A 15545-nucleotide genomic window follows, 5' to 3' on the forward strand; every position below is an offset into this window, starting at 1 on the left:
ACAGAAATAGGATATTAAGGAGTCTAATTTATTAAAAAAAGGCTTTATTAATCACAATAGGGATACACTGAAATAAAAATAAGAATTTGGAGAAAATATTTATTCTAACAATGTTTATCCTCCCTGCTAGTGAAATTGGTAAATTAATCCACTTGTCTATGTTATTTTTGGTTTCATCATATAATTTAGAGAGATTATGTTTGAATAAACCATAATATTCCTGAGTGATATTTATTCCAAGATATTGGAACTGATTAGAAACCCGAAATGGTAAGGTATTGAAACAACTTGGGTTACCTATTGCTTTAGAGTTGACTGGGAACAGCACACTTTTAGATAAATTCAATTTGTATCCTAACACTTCTCCAAAATTCTGCAAAATTTCCATGATGACTGGGACTGATTTTGCAGGGTTAGAGATATACAGTAGTAAATCATCTGCATAAAGCGAGACTTTATGTTCTACTTTTCCCCTTCTGATTCCTGTATATTCGTCTGTTGAGCGCAGTAGAAGAGCTAAAGGCTCAATTGCTAATGCAAAAAGCAGAGGTGAAAGAGGACAGCCTTGTCTTGTTGAACGATTCAGATCGAAGTAGACGGAGTGGACATTGTTTGTTTGTACCGAAACTTTTGGTTGGGTGTATAGTAGTTTAACCAGAGAAATAAATTTCGGGCCAAATCCGAACCTCGACAGGGTCGAGAAGAGATAATCCCACTCGACCCTGTCGAAGGCCTTCTCCGCATCTAAAGAAAGTAAAATTTCAGGATCAGGATTATGCTTGTCTTGCGTATAGATAATGTTTAAAAGTCTTCTAATATTAAAAAACAGCTGCCTGTCTTTAATAAATCCTGTTTGGTCTGAGATATAATCGTTGGCAGAACCGTTTCCAGGCATGTTGCCAAAATCTTTGCAAGTATCTTATTGTCTACATTAATAAAACTGATCGGTCTATATGAAGCCAGGGCTAAAGGATCTTTTTCTTTTTTATAGATCAAAGAAATGTTAGCCTGATATAGAGTCGGCGGTAGGGCTTTTTTGTCCAGCGCTTCATTATATACTTCCAGTAACGGGGGCGAGATATGATCTTTAAAGGCCTTGTAAAATTCCGAAGTATAACCGTCTAGACCTGGAGCCTTGGAGTTCTGCAAATTATTTATTGCTTGCTGTATCTCTTGTATAATTATGGATTTTTCGAGTTGTTCTACTTTGTCTGGGTTGATCACAGGTACACTAAACTTGTTAAAGAACATCTCAAAAAGTGCGGGGTTCTTTTTTGATTCTGAGGTGTATAAGTCTACATTAAAACTTTTGAATATACTATTTATCACCTTTGGGTCCCTCGTTATTTGTCCCGTATTGGTGCGAATTTCTGTGATCAATCTTGTTGCAGCTTGTCTCTTGATTTGTTGTGCTAGAAATTTACCCATCCTTCCCCCCTGTTCATAATATTTATATTTTGCCTTGGTTAGAAGCTTAACTGTTCTTGTAGTATACATCAATTCTAAATCAGCTTGCAGGGACAGTTTCTTCTTGTGCAAGACTGTTGAGGGCCGTGCCGTGTATTGTCTGTCTACTTCCTGCATCCTGTCTTTTATACGACTTTCTTCTTCTCTTTGTTGTTTATTCATTAGACTCTTCCGCGAAATTAACTGCCCCCGAATGTACACTTTTAGCGCTTCCCACAAGGTAGACTTGGTAATATCCGGAGTGTTGTTAATTGACAGGTAGAAATCAGTTTGGTTCTTAATGTCTTCTATCCCCTGTTTATTTGATAATAAACTATTATCAAATCTCCATATCTTTGCTGTGTGATTGAACCCGAGGGCTAGCTGCAAAAGGAGGGGGCTGTGATCCGACAACATTATTGTGCCATATTCACAGTGCTTTACTGACGGTAGAAATTTAGAGTCAATTAAAAAAAAGTCTATCCTGGTATATGTCTGGTGGACCGGAGAATAGAATGAATATTGTCGCACATTAGGATTCTGAACTCTCCACGGATTATTAATTCCATAATTTCCCATAAATTCCTGGAAGGCCTTTGCCGATTTAGATACTTTGGCTGGTCTACTTGATGATCTATCAAGGTTAGTATTTAACACCAAGTTAAAATCACCTCTTATGATTAATTGGTGAGTGTCGATATCCGGAAGCTTTGATATTATCGACTGTATAAATTGCTCATCGTCCACATTTGGAGCGTAAATATTTACTAACATAACTAAATGACCATAAAGTTTGCCAGTTACGATAACATATCTACCCTGAGTGTCTGGTAGTATTTTTGCTGCTGTAAATGGTACTGATTTTTTGATCAGTATGGCTGTGCCTCTGCTTCCAGCATTAAACGTAGAGTGAAATATTTGTTCTATCCATTTGCATCGTAATCTGTTGTGGTCTTGTACTTTTAGATGTGTTTCTTGCAAAAAGACTATGTCCGCATTTACTTTTCTTAAGTGAGCTAAAATGTTTCCACGTTTCACTGGACCCCTGAGTCCCCTACAGTTCCATGTTACAAAGTTGACAAGATTTTGTGGCGCTCTGTTAGTAGAGGTGCCAATAGTTATTAACCGTTACTGAATGGTTGATGGATCTTACTCTGAGCTTTCTAAATGTGATCCTCTGAAATTCACAACTCTCCTGAACCAAACTAAAGAACAACCTCATGAACTCAAACCAGAACCCTTTCTTCATTTGCATTTGCAGCAAAATCGAGCTGCAAATGGAAAAGAAAAGAAAAGAAAAACAATTTTTGTCCAGCTTTTTACAGGCTGTAGACATCAGACTTACCACTTAACTCCTTAAGATTGTCTATTATTATATACTATTCCCTCCTGGGTCATGTTGTTTGTAGAGATGGCACCCACTATCTCTCCTAGGCGGTAGATGTGGCTGGATTCTGGACGTGGGTACTGACGAACTTCTCTGCTTCGCGCGGATCCGTGAATGAGTGCTTAGCGTTGTTCACCGTTATAGTCAGCTTCGCGGGGTAGTACAGACTGTACGGGATGCCAGCATTCCGCAGTTTCCCTTTCACGGGGTTGAATGACGCTCGAAGTTTGCTGACCTCGGGATTCATGTCAGGGAAGATGTGTACAGGTGATCCTTTGTAGAAGAGGCGGCCTTTTCCCCTGGACATTCGCAGAATTTTCTCTCTGTCGGTGTAGTAGTGCAAGCGGACTATCATGGCTCTTGGACGCTCCCCTGTCCGTGGTTTCAGGGGGGGGTTCTGTGGGCTCGGCCTATTATTATATGCGAATCATCATTTTCTTTCCTGAGCACTTCTGAGAAAAACTCTGCCATGAAATGGCTGGGGTTTCCCCCCTCTGCATCCTCATTAATGCCCACCACACGCAGATTTTTTCTGCGGCTTCTATTTTCTAAATCCAGGCATTTGTCGTGCAGCTTGTTGTAATCTTTCTTTAGAGACTCGTGGTCTTTCTCCAAGGCTGTCAACCTGTCTGTAGTGTCGCAGAGAGCCCGCTCCATGTCCTTCTGTATACTTGTTGTTTCTGCATGAGTTTCATGCAGTGCCTCTATTTTCTGTGTTAGCTCATGTCGAAGCTTATCAGTGTCTGCTTTAGCTTCTTCTCTTAGCGAGGAAATATCCTCACGTAAGTTTTCATGCATATTCTCTATCTGTGCCTTAATATCATTCATCATACCGTCTCGGTAGGCTTGCAATTCGCTCCGAAGGATCCTCATAGAGATTGGTGAGTTCTCGTCCGCCATGTCGTGTTGTAGCTCTTCACCGCCAGATGTAGCAGAGATTGACGACAAAGTTTTTTGCGTGTATTTCCGACTACTCTTCATGACTCGCTTTGTTCAGGAGGAGTTTGTACAGTTGTATCTTAGTCCAAATCAGAGTCAATAGGTGTCCCAGGAGGTTTGGATAATCAAAAATCTTAGCGGAGCTGCCTTTCACTGCTACTTACTCCATCGGCCGGAAGCGGAAGTCCCCGCTTATCCTGACTTTTATTTTTTTTAAAAAGAATCCTTTCACACATCTGCACGCTACATCTTATTTTCTGTAACATTACTGTCGGACAGCCTTTTGTTATTTGTGAGTGATATCCTGGTAATCTTAACCTATTTTCAATTTGCAATACAAGTGTGGTTGTGTATAATCATCACTATTTTTGCGCTTCTGTATACTATTGTCACACCAGTTACTCTGACAGCAATGACTCTGGAGCGCTATGTGGCCATTTGTATGCCACTGCGTCATGGACAGCTCTGCTCCACACGCAGCACTATGTACTGTATCCTGATCATTCATGTTCTCAGCTCTGGACCATGCATAATTATTCTGTCCATGTTCTTTGCTACTGTCTCACTTAACTACTACAGAAAATATGTGATTTGCACTGTTGAGTTGTTTATTCTTTACAGGTGGCAGGATCAAGTTTGATCAGCAATACATCAGTTTTATTTCTTGATTATGAAGATTATTATTATTTTCTCATACGTTCAAATAATGAAAGTGGCCAAAGCTGCATCAGGAGAGGATAAGAAGTCAATACACAAAGGCCTCAAAACAGTGATCCTTCATACTTTCTAGCTGCTCCTCTGTCTCATCTAGCTGCCTACCCCATTTATAGAAAACACAGTCCTTCAGATTCATTTTAATTAATTTTGAAATTTCAGATATTTTAATTATTTATTATTTAGTATTGTTCCAAGGTGTCTGAGTCCTCTCATTTATGGACTCTGGGATGAAAAATTCTTTTTTGCACTTAAAAATCTTTTGCTTACTTCATCATGTTCAAAAGAAACCTAATTTGACATGCTATATCAATTATAATTATAATGTTGACATTCATTGTTAAACAAAGCATTCACTCATTTTGATCCTATTGATTATTTATTAGTCTTTATCTTTCCACTATTTGAAGAGGTGGTTTTGTGTTTAGCTGTTGTGTATGTCATGTGTTGTTTTACTGTAAAAAGAGGAAACCTTTATGCATTTGACTTTTCAATCAGAAACTATTTGTCAGGGACAATTTACCCTTTTAAATAAATGAATGAATTTAAAACTATCTAAATAAGGATGTGATCTGGGAGTCGTTTCTAACTATATAGCCATATTCCAGTTGAATCAGTAACACACAATGCCCACATCTATGTTCATAACAATGCACACTTTTTAAAATAAATATTTATCTTTTAATTTACTATTTTATGATATAATTATTTATTTTCAGTTACAGAAAGGAAAATCAGATTTATCGCTCAATATGTTCACAACTGCGATTAGATGCTCAGAAAGCTATAGCCTCTGTGGTGGTTCTTTCCCTTAAGCCAGCTTATTTTCTTAATTAACCAATTATCATTTATGTTTTTCAGTAATTATTCAGTAAAGTATTAGTTTACTTGTTGTATTTAATAATCTGGGTTTAAAAATAAAATAAAACTGATTTTGGTTTTGACTGAAGGCAGCATGGTGGCACGGTGGTTAGCACTGTTGCCTCACAGCAATAAGTATCACGGTTCTGGATCAGTTTGACCCAGTATTTTCAGTTCTCACGTTTTGGTTTGATTTTGTATTTTTGGTTTTGAGCCTTTTAAGATTAGGCTCAAAACTTTCCTTTTTGCTAAAGCATATAGTTAGGGCTGGACCAGGTGACGCTGAATCCTCCCTTAGTTGTGCTGCAATAGACATAGCCTGCCGGGGGATTCCCATGATGCATTGAGTTTTTCCTTTCCAGTCACCTTTCTCACTCATTATGTGTTAATAGACCTCTCTGCATTGAATCATACCTGTTATTAATCTCTGTCTCTCTTCCACATCACGTCTTTATCCTGTCTTCCTTCTCTCACCCCAACCGGTCACAGCAGATGGCCGCCCCTCCCTGAGCTTGGTTCTGCCGGAGGTTTCTTCCTGTTAAAAGGGAGTTTTTCCTTCCCACTGTCGCCAAAGTGCTAGCTCATAGGGGGTCATATGATTGTTGGGTTTTTCTCTCTATCTATTATTGTACGATCTACTGTGCAATATAAAGCACCTTGAGGCGACTGCTGTTGTGATTTGGCGCTATATAAATAAAATTGAATTGAATTGAATTGAATTGAAAAAGGATAAGCAGAAGTGGGTGGATGGATTTTGACTGATTTACAGTAAAACTGCAGTCTTACCATTTAGCTTGATATTATACCAAGCTAATATCAGCCTTTGCTAATAATGATGGTTCTCTTAAAGTCTTCCTGTCGCTGCCGAATGCTCGCTTATCGTCTGGAACATCAGGTCCACATTCTGCAACAAACTGTTCTTTTTTGCAGGCACAATTTTGCAGTTGCAAGAAAAACATGATTAACCTCTCACCTATAAATGAGTCTACCTACTGTGTGTGTGTGTGGGTGTGTGCGTGAATGTGTCAGCCTGAAATGCACTCAGTTTCACCTCTCACCTCACCAGCTAAACCTTGTAACCTTTCCACTAGACAGAAGGCCAGCACGTACACAACTGAAACTATATGTGTAATATATTGAATAAATGTTTTAATCAAATGATACTACTTAAAACTTAATAAAAAAATATGAACAAATAAAAGATAATAAAGAATAACCTGATATAAGTGTTTTGTAAGCATGTGTTGCAATTCCTTCCACAGCTCTAGTCAACCTCACACTGGATTGGCCAGACATATCGCTGGCCAAAGCTCTTGACCTTCAATTAATGGACTGAGCTACAACTCTTTTATAGGCACAGGATGCAATATGTATAAAATGATTATAGTCATTCCCATAACAAGAGTTCAAAGATTGCCAGTATGTTTGCTCATCTCAATATGGCCTAAAAGCTATAAGTTAGATAATAACAAAAGGCATTTTATTCCATCCCACAATTCCCTCTCTTGACCTCTGGCCTACCAGAGGTCACCATACTGTGTGTTGTGTCACTCCTCGGCCCACTCAGCTACTTCCATATCCATCAATGGCATCAAGGACATTGGGGCCACCGCCCCAGGGTCCACTGCCTTCGTAATGACCTTTTCTAACAATCCTCGGGCACAAGGAATGAGACAACAACCACAGGTCACCAAAATACCCACCAAAACAGCTAGAGAAAGCATGATTGAAAGTACAAACCCCTTCCACTGTCCGAACACTGAGGTCATCCATCCATCCATCTCCAGCGGGTTGTCAATTCCCGAGTGCTCATGCATGGTCCTAGAGAGACTCTTCAGCCCTTCCAAAGCTCGAGTCACCGAGCCATCTGGAGCAGTGTTATTCGGGATAAAAGTGCAACACTGGTCAAGAGTTCAAAGATTGCCAGTATGTTTGCTCATCTCAATATGGCCTAAAAGCTATAAGCTATGTTTGTTAGTACAATATGGATTCTGCAGGTTAGATAATAACAAAAGGCATTTTATTCCATCCCACATTTCCTAGTATGTCACAGTTTGTTCTTAGTTCACATTCACTGTATTTCACAGTTCATGTTCTTATCCTCTTGTACCTTCATGCCACTGTAAATAAAACCCTTGTTCACGTCAAAGTTCTGTTTCTTGGCTTGAATTTGTTTTTGGGTCCACTCCACATTCTGGCTTCCAGCTGTGACAGTTACCCACTTTTCATTAACTGCTTTAGCAAGACAAAATACAACAAAAATTGATATGTGCACTTAAAAGAGGAAATAGTGAGGAAAAATACCTGAAGAAAAAACAATACATTTTGCATCTGACTTCTCTTCTCCGTTTTGACTCGTAAGTTAGTAGCAAATTCTTTTACCTATATTAGCCACAAATGGGACCATGAAGTCTCTGCTGGGTGGGTTACAGATGAGCTGAAGTAGCCACATATCTTTAAAACGCACCTAGCATCAGTAAACCTACCAACTGGTCAATCTATGTGTGATAAGTTTTAGGATATAAATGTCTGATGTTTTTCAAGTCTTTCTTACATGTGTTATGCACTTGTCTCTATACAGTTTAATATAATCAAAGGCCGAAAAAAAATACAAAACTCTGCTATTTTAAACTTTCTCATTTATGGAAAATTAAGAGACAATGCTTAGTAAAGAAAGGACAGTTTTCACTTAACTGAATACCTCACAAACAGACCTAGTACCTGTCACAGTCACATCACTTTAGGAGTTTTTAAGACATAGAGCCAAAATAATGGGATGTAGTCTCACTTGTTGCACTAACTACAGGTGATTGCCTCCTCAGCAAACAACAACTTTTCAATTCTTTTCGGTCAGTTATGTTGAGTTTACTACAAAGTCTCCTGAGTATACCATCAATTACCTATTTAGAGGCATCGAAACTGAGGAGAATGGGTGCTAGGGGATGATGACAACACAGTAGAAGGAAGTTTCATGTGTTATTGTTATTCTTAGTTGCTGTAAGCTTCAAATTAATGATGCACAGTCATTTTTCAGAAAACTGCAGGGAATGCAGGAGAAGACGTTTGGCTCTGGAACAGAATGGAAGGTTTCTTCACTGGATTTGATTTTTGATATTTATTAAAAAGAAAATCTTATATTTATTGACAAAACTTTAATGAACTCTTAGAAGTACATATTTTTGTTCTCTATGGCAGGTAACAACTCAGTGAATGATGTTTTTTTGCAGCGACCAGTCTATGACCGGGTCATTATTGTACAGATCCTGGTAATAATTTTTCTTTGCATCAACATGTTGCTCATTGTGATCTTTATTAAAAAGGAATGTTTTCACACATCTGCACGTTACATCTTATTTTTTGTAACACTGCTGTCAGACAGTGTTTTGTTATTGGTGTCAGATGTTTTACTTGTATTGAGCCAATTTGAATTTACAATACAAGTGTGGTTGTGTATAACTATCTCTGTTGTTGTACTTCTTTACTTCATTGTCACACCAGTTACTCTGACAGCAATGACTCTGGAACGCTATGTGGCCATTTGTATGCCCTTGCGTCATGGACAGCTGTGCTCCACACGCAGCACTATGTACTGTATCCTGATCATTCATGTTCTCAGCTCTGGTCCTTGTATAATTATTCTGTCCATGTTCTTTGCTTCCGCCTCACTTAAGTTCTACAAGCAATCCATGATATGTAGTGGAGAGACATTTACTATTTACAGATGGCAGGATCATGTTCGATCAGCTGTGTATCAATTTTATTTCTTGATTATGGGCACCACTATTGCATACTCATATGTTCAAATAATGAAAGTGGCCAAAGCTGCATCAGGAGAGAAAAAGAAGTTGACACATAAGGGGCTTAAAACAGTGATCCTTCATGCTTTCCAGTTGCTGCTCTGTCTTATTCAGCTGTGGTGCCCATTCATAGAAATTGCACTACTTCAGATAGATTTTAGTTTATTTCGAAATGTCCGATATTTTAACTACATCATGTTTAATATTGCTCCAAGGTGCCTGAGTCCTCTGATCTATGGCCTCAGGGATGAAAATATTTTTCTTGTACTGAAAAATCTTATGCCTACTTCATCCTGTTCAAAATAAACATAATTTGAGTTACATCAGAAATATAAATGCTAAATTCTAAATCTATACAGGGAAACTGCTTCAATATGCAAGAAAGATTTCATGTAAATAATGATGAATTTCAATTTATTAGTAATTGTGCAACTTGCTTTCCATGCTTTATGATGCTATATTGTTATGCATTAAATCCCCCCCCCCCAGAAAATTAAATGAAAATAATTGTCAAGTGTTTATTCTATTTTTTATTATAATTTATTCACTTATTTTAGGGTATGTGCTCAATTTGACCAAAATTGTTTTTTTCTCTGATATGACATGGTTAACTTCCTCAGAATTCAATCAACATAGATGCACAATGTATAGCAACAAATACAACTTTAATTGTATTGCTATTATGAACAGATGATGGAATAATTAATATTTTTAAAAACATCTTTGGTACTGATTGTAATCCACTGATAAGAATCACTGCAACAAAAATATGAATTCTAAATGTATTTTATAACTGTTCTGATATTTAACAATAAAATAAATTGTTACTATTATTAGTGATAACTATACTACTACTAATAATAATAATAATAATAATTTCTTAAAAAACTGTATTTTTAGGAACAGTATTTACCACAGTAAAAAAAAATCACAATTGCTTTCCCCTATTTCTGCATTTAATAGAATGCGATAAGAACGCTGTTATAGGAACCACTGTCGAAAAAATATAATTGAACCAGTATAAATATAACTATGAGATCAACAGTGCTTGCATTTCGTTCTACTCTTTTCCCATTTCTTTCTTCTTCTTTTTTTTTTGTCTTAAATAACTGTCCATTGAAGTTGATTGTTTTCTACTGCTTCCACCACACAAAAACAATTTCAAATTCAAATTCAAATTCAAATTTTATTTGTCACGTACACAGTCATACACAGTACGATATGACCTAAAGAAAAAAAGGAAAAGGCTATGAATAAGATAGGAAATAAATATGAAAAATTAAAAAGGGTAAATTTAACTAGGAAGGAATAAAATATATATATAAAAAAAAATTAAGGTTAAAAATGAAATAACTGTACAACACAAATTAGAATGAAGGGTAAATTTAACTGGGAAAGAATAAGATAAAATATATAAATTAAAGTTGAAAATAAAATAACTGTACAACAAAATACACAATACACAGTATAGAACTATATAAGAATGTATGAAGAAATATAAATAAATAAATATATATATATACACACAATAACAGCAGCTGTACAAGTATTAACTGGAAATGAAGAATATAGTGACCAGTGTTGTGCAAGCCACATTGTCTTGTGCAGTGCAAATATGCTTTAAGTGATTTAAGTGATGAGGTGAAAACAATGTCCAGAATGTCCAGTGTGTGTGTAAGAACTATATGTGTGGGTCAGTACTGTGTGGTGGTGTGATTGAGAGACCGTATCGCCTGCGGGAAGAAGCTCCTCCTCAGTCTCTCTGTGTTTGTCTTCAGGGAGCAGAATCGCTTTCCTGACCTCAACAGAGAGAACAGTCCGTTGTTGGGATGGCTGAGGTCCTTCACGATCTTCCTGGCCTTGGTCCAGCACCGCCTGCTGTAGATTGAGTGCAGGTCAGGGAGCTCGGAGCGGATGGTGCGCTCAGCTGACCGCACAACCCTCTGTAGAGCTCGCCTGTCCTGCATGGTGCTGTTCCCGAACCAAGATGTTTCCCGTCAGGATGCTCTCTATGGTGCACGAGTAAAAGTTCCTGAGCACCTTGGAGGGCAGTTGGAAGTCTCTCAAGCGTCTGAGGTGGTAGAGACGCTGACGGGCCTTTTTCACCACGGTGTTGATGTGACAGGACCATGACAGGTCCTGCGTGATGTGAACTCCGAGGTATTTGAAGCTGTCCACTCTCTCCACTGGGCACTCGTTGATGACAGGGGTCTGGTAGTTCCTGCTGCCTTGAGCAAAGCACAGCACAAAGGTGCTGCTCAGGGAGGATTTGCATGTTCTGCAAAGTTCAACACAGTTAGCACAGTGTACATATATTCCAAATGCAGAAATGCAGAATGACAGGAAGCAGCCACCTATAGTACACGTGAAGAGTGGCTGCCAAAAAAGATTTCATTTTTTGCACCTAACGCTTTTCTCCATAGTCTAGAAAGGCAGCATAATTTCCATCTTCTGGACAAAGTTTAATGCCAATGAAATTTACTGTGCTTCTTTCACATTCAACTGGTTCACGTGAATGTTTTTTATAGTAACTGAGATGGATGCCTGTTATGCTCTTAAAAACACACAGTTTCTTTCTTGTTTCTACCAACCTTTAGAGGTTAGAGGTCATTGTACCAGCTAAAGCAGACCCCCCGCCCCCAGATCTTATATCCCCTGAAAACAGATATAAGATCCCTTGAAAAATTATATAAATGAAACTTGTATGTTTTGGATACTTACTAAAACAATATATGAAAGTAATGAGAAAGTGGCCACTTTCATGAGTAAATCATGTAAGCCTTATAGGATTTACTCATGAAAGTGGCCACTCAATTATTATTATGTGTTTTTTCTGCACTGTGCTGCTGTCTGTGTCCACGTTTGTATGTATAGGCAGGCGTGTGCGTCTGTGTAACGTCTGAGGTATGCAGAGGACCCAAATGCTGAACTCTTCAAAAGACAGTGTGTTTATTAACAGTGAAAATGAATGAAAATGAAACAACAATAAATAAACAATGTGCTGGATGCAATGCACTGGGGCTCCCAAGGTGATTCCTCCTGAATCACTCACAGTGCAAGTGTGCGTGGCATGTATCATGGTAACAATAAACTCCAATCCCCAGCTTCGGCTCCTCTCCCGTGAAACACTCCGCTCCCGACTCTTAGTGAAAACAAATAAAAAACATCGTTACAAAAAAGATGTTTACAAAAAGCCAGCCATGGCCATACTAACGAGTATAAAAAGGGACGCCCCTGAAGACTCTAATCAGCTACACGTGGCAGTAGCTGATGGGCATTAGATGGGGCAATCTCCAGCGCGGGAGCACTTCCAGGGTGAACAGCACTCGGTGCCCAAACTTCCTGGTCCTAAACGTCCCGTATCAAAACATAGACACAGGGAAGGGAGGGGAGGAGAGGAGAAGAAAACACAAAAAACCATACAGGAACACAAAAGGCAGGTCTACCGGCAGGGACAATATGCCTCGTTTACGTATTTGATTGGATAGTACAATGCCATTTACACATTGCCACATTGAAGGCACCCTTGTCCTCCAAAAGAGAAAAGGCACTCTTGACTGAGGATAGCATATTCAAGTGCTGTTGTAATAGAAAAGTTAAATTCAGTTGTTTATTTATGGCAACATCCAATATTAAGGCTGTTTATCAAAACAAATGAAAGAATAAAGTGCTTGGACCTGACCATTGAAAATTAAATATTCAGCAGCAGTCCATGAATTGTTGGAGAGCATATATACTAACTTTATCCAGCACACCATATGGGAAGCGCAGTTGACTAATTAGACATGGGTGAGGAATGCCTTCTTTTTTTGCTTTCTGGGTCTGCTGTGTCCTGGTATCGGTACATTTTGGACCACCTTGAGTGTGCACCACTTAAAGCACTTAACAGAAACGTGCAAAACACACAAAACTAGCTGTAGCCATATGGACAGTAGCATGAAGTTACACCTTTCTAGTAGGCTTAGCATAGTAGAACAGCTGGATGAACACTATCAAGTTGTAAGAAAAATGCACAACAAAGGTGACAAAAAATCAGCACATTCTGTCTTGAATCAGGAGGTAATAATGAAGAGAATCGGCTGCCCACCAGATGGCCAGGCACTCTTTCTTGCAGGCAACTGCAAGTGACAAATAAATAAAAGTTTCTTCATCATCTTCATCTTTCTCCACTGGTCTCCTGCTCTTATTATTTTCATGCGGAATTGGTCAGTCGACCCCCCCTTACCTGCTGGGACAAAACAGCCCTCGGTGCGAGGTGTCGGTCAGCGCATGTAGAGGAGGGGTTCCCCACAACACCGCCTGGCACTGCTCTGTCTATCGGATCAGATATGGGGCACTGTTACGGGTGAGATCAGTCAAGGAGCTGGTCAGGTCTGCAAAGCCTGGCATGAACCAGGGTAGTAACCAGCCAGTCTCAAGAACCGACTCATGTGTTTTTTGGACTTGGGGTGCAATCAGAATGTGACGGCTGCAGTTTTATCCATCTGTGGATGCACCTCCCAGGTTCCCAAGTGGTACCCCAAATACTGTAACTCCCTCCGTCCAACCCCACACTTCTTTGGGTTGGCCGTGAGCCCCGCCCGCCCCAGGAATTCCAGGACTGCGGATGCCTGCCTCACATGCTCCGCCCAGTTGTCACTGAGGATGATGATGCCATCCAAATAAGCGGCAACATATGCAGCACGCAGGCGCAACACCTGGTCCTTGAGGTGCTGGAAAGTGACAGGGTCAAGGAACAACCAATACGGAGTGGAGAAGGCCAGTTTTTCCTTACACTCCGCAGACAAGGGAATCTGCTAGTAGCCCCTGGTTAAATCCAATGTCATAAAAAAGTGAGCAGTGAGTAACAGGAAGTTGTGACACTTCATCGTTACACTTCATCAAACTGTGCCACTTTTTTCACCTTTCGATAGTCAACACAGAACCGTGTCTTTACCACAAGAACTGTGCAACTCTTCTATCACTCCCATTTTCAGCACAAAGGGTCCTTGCCACTTGGTGAGTAACTTTGAGATAGAAGAAGGGTGTAATACAAGCACTTTGTCTCCTGGTGAGAATTGCCCGAGTCTAACCCCACAGTTGTACAGACGCTGCTGCCATTGCTAGTCTGGGAGGGAGCAAATTTTCTCTGTCACGTCGCCCTGTCACTGGTGAAACCGTAGAGAAGGACACAGTCTGCACTGCTACTGCTACCTTAAAAGGTGAAGAGAGGTGCGTAGGTCCTGCAGGCCCGGCCAACCATAGTCCCTGCAGTACTGACCAAAAACACATTCCATGCAATGACTTTCCTGATCCACGACTGCTGTGTGCAGTGCTATCTGTGTCATCCACATTTGTGCTTGAGCTGCCTGAAGATAATCTCAAAAGTGAACAACAAGAAGATCCTGTACTGTCAGAAGTCATTGGCTGGAAAGCTAAGGGTCGGAAACCACCCTACTGGTGTATGAAAAATGCCCACCTCAGGAAAAAGTGCTATGGCATGAGTACTCTAGACTTACATTTCACAATTGCTTACTCTGTCGTAGAGCTTTCAACCCATCCCAAAAGTCAGTGTTGCATCAGTTGGTTGTTCCTGAATCTTTAAAAGACACTGTCCTACAGCTGCTGCACGGCAACCCAGTGTCCGGTCACGTATCAGCAGAGATGGTCCTGAAACATGCTCAGCAGCTTTATTACTGGCCATTCATGTCACAGGACATCAGAATATGGTGCACACAATGCACTCCATGTGATGCCAGATGGAATCCCACACCTCATCACAGAGTTCCAATGAAAACAATTGTTGCTGCGGAGCCATTTCAAAAGGTGGCAGCTGACATACTTGAACTCACCATTACGAGTCATGGCAACAGGTATGCGCTGGGAATTCAAGACTGTTTCTCGAAATATGTCAACCTCTATGCTATCCCAGACCAACGTGCCACAACAGTTGCAAAATGCCTGTTTGACAACTTCATCTGTCAGCATGGCGTCCCTGAAATGCTGCACACAGACCAAGGACGTCAATTTGAATCTGACGTGGTGAAACACCTGTTTCAGCTGCTAGGCATCCAGAAGACACGGACCAGCCCATATCACCCTCAATGTGATGGGATGGTCAAGAGGTTCAACTGAACACTTATTGACCAGTTAGCTAAGTTACTCCTTCAGCAGCCTGGCGAATGGGATGACTGCCTCAATCAAGTTGCTTTGGCAACACCAGTCCTCACTCTACCACGGGGTTCACGCCATTCTTTCTCACACATCGACATGAGGCACGGATGCCTGCTAATATGCTGTTGCCTACCACCATGCCAGCATCATCTACTTCTGCTTCTCCTGCTGACTACGTCATCCAGTTGACTCAGAGACTTCAGTCTGCCTTCAACACTGCTGCATGGAACAGAGATTGTGCCCACAAC

The 15545-nt window shown here is 40.0% G+C and overlaps 2 pseudogenes; both read left to right on the forward strand.

Annotated features, from left to right (window-relative positions):
- The first annotated feature begins 267 nt into the window (after nucleotides 1–267).
- Nucleotides 268–4781, forward strand: LOC146373462 (odorant receptor 131-2 pseudogene; annotated as a pseudogene).
- A 3754-nt stretch (nucleotides 4782–8535) lies between these two features.
- LOC146373463 (odorant receptor 131-2 pseudogene) lies at nucleotides 8536–9461 on the forward strand (annotated as a pseudogene).
- The last annotated feature ends 6084 nt before the right edge of the window (nucleotides 9462–15545 follow it).

This window comes from Perissodus microlepis, chromosome 14, assembly GCF_051167445.1.
Source record: "Perissodus microlepis isolate ML-2025 ecotype Zambia chromosome 14, ASM5116744v1, whole genome shotgun sequence".
Taxonomy (NCBI): Eukaryota; Metazoa; Chordata; class Actinopteri; order Cichliformes; family Cichlidae; genus Perissodus; species Perissodus microlepis.